The 4,028-nt window shown below is 40.1% G+C and overlaps 1 long non-coding RNA gene across 1 annotated transcript; it reads right to left on the bottom strand.

Moving 5' to 3' along the window:
• Positions 1–1,493: 1,493 nt before the first annotated feature.
• LOC141844455 (uncharacterized) lies at positions 1,494–3,764 on the bottom strand. The gene is made up of 3 exons (XR_012603138.1): positions 3,343–3,764; positions 2,812–2,868; positions 1,494–1,868 (listed from the first exon to the last, which is right to left on the bottom strand). It is a non-coding gene; the product is annotated as an uncharacterized LOC141844455 (long non-coding RNA).
• Positions 3,765–4,028: the final 264 nt, after the last annotated feature.

Below are 4,028 nucleotides of genomic sequence, written 5' to 3'. Positions count from 1 at the left end.
AGGATAAGGGTGCAGAAGAGGGCAAGAGTCCGAATCCTGGCGAAGCCAGGCAATACCCTCCTGCGTTGTGACCAACTGCAGTTTCTCGATTTACCTCCTCACAGATGATCGTGGGACCGACCGTGTGGGGCTGCTAAGATGACGGATTCCACCTTTTGCAGAAGATTAAGGTCTCAACCTTCAAATAAATAGAAGTAATAAATACAGAGAAGATAAGGAATAGAAAAGCATGACATCCGTTAGTATCAGTGTTGATGATGATGTAATTCTTATAGAGTTGTTCCTATATCAAAATCACCTAGAACCCACAATATTATTAATAATTGGCCCATGCAGTCATAATTCAATAAAAGAAAAATGCAAATGACAAAAAATGAATGCAAAAAAAAAACAATAATAGCAAGTGACACTTCTTCTTCTTCTGCAAAAGAGTGACACCTCTACATTAACATTAAATGAGGTGTTCCCACACTTCATTATCAAGACCATAAAATGTAGCATTTTCAAGAATAAGTGGCATACAACTACTCCAACCAATTTATTAAGCAAATGGAAAGGCATAAGATCATGTGCCGGAAAACCTATGCACATGATCTTATGGTTCTTTTCGTAGTTATTTTGTCACCCTTAAGATGCATAAATCATCCCTAGATCAAGTAGGTCATTTGATTTGGTATTAGGTGATATCCAAAATCAGGGACATATTGTAGATATCTTCTCATCTTAAATTTTATGCAGAACATCCTAAGTCTAGGTGTGACATTCGATGCAGCTTTGGTAATCAAGAAATATCTGGTGTCTTTGATAATTTCATTTATGCTTGATGCAAATTAAAGATACTTCCTACATCTAGCATCTTAAGTTTATGGGGTGTTAAAGGAGGGAAATTATTTTTAATCTCCTACTTAATTCTCTTTGATCCTCCCATCTGAGTTGGTTTTGTTCCTTCTAAATTTGTCTCCGAATATTTCAGATCCTCCTCATATAGTTTCTCAATTCCTTGTGATATTAAATCATTTATGTATTTTCCATTTATGCTAAGTCTCATTATCGTTCATGTTATCATCTCTATAAAATAGGACATGTATTATCATCAAACTATATATCAAATGCATTAGCATTATTTCATCACCAAATTTTGTTATTGTTTAAGACTATCAAGATATTTTGTAGGAAAAATGGCTGGAGAAAAAGATTACATGCCAAATGTGTCAGAGATTGTGAAACAGTTGGAATGCTGGGATGAAATAATAAAATTTATAACTGAAAAATATAACAAAGAGAGGGAAAAATTGAAAAAAAATTTGAATAAATATACAAACTTAAAGAGAGAGTATAAAACAAAGTTGAAGAAAGTCAAAAAAAAATTATCAGTTAAGGATTGAGCATGCCATTAAAGAAAATGACAGACTGGTGGACAAGTTTAAAAACTTAAAGAATACATACAAAAAGTACATATTTGATGGGGATATTTTTTTAGAAAATAATCCATCTATTGTGCCATTGGAGTCAAGCTCACACTACAAATGTCACGCCCCGGGAGACGGCTGTCCGAAAATTTCAGCAGCATCTCCCCTGTAACAATTGTCATTTCCCTGGATACATATCTATCATAAGACCTACAAGGTCACAAATAAGCCTACACAGTCACAATCTATAAACAACACATGTCAAAAGTGCATAACAAACACTATATAAGGTCCACAACTCGCAACTATAACAAAAACACTAAAATCAAACATGTATAAGTAGACACATACTATCTAGAACCAGTACCGACACAAATACCGAAAACATAGTGAAAACCCAAATGGTCGAGGTCATCTCGACAGGGGACTAGCAGGGCGGCTCTCCAGACTGACATCAACCTGAAAAGAAATAAGCCAACGGGATGAGTTCAAAGAACCCAGCGGATATCTAATAGACATGTATAGTAAACTATCCCTAGCAGTAATAGTCATAACAGTACAGTCTCCGGAAAGGATAGTAAGAAATGCAAAACTGGAAGAATGGAAGAGCTGTACATACCAGAATCTCCTACCGAAATGCATCAGGCCTCCTGTATGTGCATGTCAAACATATGCAACAACCAAAATGCAGCAAGCATAAATGCAATCCATGCAGTATGCACATGATGCAATGACATGGTCACCCCTGACGCCAGTCAGCCACCGTCACCACGATGGTGAGGTCGAGTGGGTAGGGCTGTGACAACTGTGCACTCTGCCATCACTGCTCCTGAGTGACCGAGTGGACAAGATGCTGTCGGAGTACACCTATCCTCCTGCCCCAAGTCATATGGGGGAGCAAAGCTCTCATCTCCTCGTCTCATAATGCGAAGGAGGGATCCCTGTCATGCTACCACGTTGCGGAACCACTACCCCTGAGCGGCCGAGCGGAGCCTTGACAGAGCAACTGCACACACTCTCCTGATGTACCACTAACCCATGAGTGGCAGTGTGTGCAGATCATGTAACTGGCAACGGACTCAACTACAAAGGAGTCGACGACCGCCAGCATGCAATCATGCAAGGATGGTGCATGACGCTAATGCATACAAGGTATATCTAGTGGATAGACAATGCCCAATAAAGAACGGTATATCACTACTTTGATGAACCTCTATAAGCATGGCAAGTATCAATATGCTAAGGAACTAAAACAGGTATCAGGTAAGAATGATATACAGCATATATGAGCAAGTAGTGATATACCAAGGCATATATAAAAGCATAAACATAATTACTACTAGCTATAGCAAAACTATACATGTCAAATAACTTATCTAAAAAGATAAGATAAGATACCCGCCTTCTGTAGTAGTCCGTGTCGGAAGGAAAATTCCGTCTAGAAGTCCGGTTCAATATCCTGTAATTAGAATAAATAACATTTCTAATTACAACGATATATAAATTTTCCTATCAAATAAAACCCTAGCCGATTAATCTAACCCAGAGTTAACTAATCCAATTAGATCCGCAATCTAATGGTTATTTCTGGATCCAAACCAACAACCACTAACCAAAAATCTAATTGATTTCATAACCTCACGAACCCACCGTACATCCCAATAGATTCTTTAACCTCATTGCTAATTAGGAGCTACCCAAACTCAAGCATACTTACAACAGATTGAACCCAAGAATTCAGATCAATCCTTCACACTAATCAGCCCCAATTCCAATCAAAACCTAACTCTAACAATTCCCAACAGAAATCAGTAGATCCCTCCAACATCAAACAACAACCCCTCCAATCTGTCGATCCAGAAGATACACTCAGAAATCAAAGAAATCCAACCCAATCATCAACAACCCAAAGCACAAGGAAATAACACCTCACCTCAGCCCCTTTTGCTTGCTGCGAAGGAGGCGGCGGTTTTTCTTTGGCTGCGATCGGCGAGTTCCTGGCACAAGAACGACGACGGCACTGGGGGTTACGGCTAGGGCTCAAAGGTGCAGCGGCTGCTCTGTTCAGGCGACCAGCGATGGAGGCGGCGGCCCGAATGCAGCGGCGGTTTCCCTCAGGTTGGGCGGAAGCAACACGAGCAGAGGAGAAGAGGGAAAGCAGCGTCAAGCTTCCTCCTTGGCTGCTGGCGACAAAGTGAAGGGAAAAGTTGCGCTGGGCTTCCTTGGCTACAGGCGACGAAACGAAGGAGAGGAGAGGCTGCGGCAGGGAAGACGAAGAAGAAGAAGAGGAGGAGAAATGTTGGTTTCACGCGGAGGGGAAGGAGAAACGGCGTCACCCCTTTTACTGCGTTGAGGGTGGAGAAGTCGGGCACGCAAACGGAAGAAGAAGAAGAGTCGGGGGTTATGGATTCCTAATGGATTTCGGGTTTTAAACCCGTTAATCATTAACTTTTTTTTTTAGCGTATTTTACAACAAAAATAAATCTGTAGCAACTAAATATTCGGTCGCTAAACTCCATTAACGATCGATTAGCGATCGATAAAAAAAATTATAAAAAAATTCATCGTAATTCGATTTAGCGATCGAAATCAAATTCGATCGCTAATTAGTGACCGAAT

Source organism: Curcuma longa, chromosome 13, assembly GCF_044706935.1.
Source record: "Curcuma longa cultivar G26 ecotype Majalengka, Jawa Barat chromosome 13, ITB_CL_G26_1.1, whole genome shotgun sequence".
NCBI classification, from domain to species: domain Eukaryota; kingdom Viridiplantae; phylum Streptophyta; class Magnoliopsida; order Zingiberales; family Zingiberaceae; genus Curcuma; species Curcuma longa.
The sequence above is the reverse complement of the archived record's forward strand: the minus strand, read 5'-3'. Positions and strand labels throughout refer to the sequence as shown.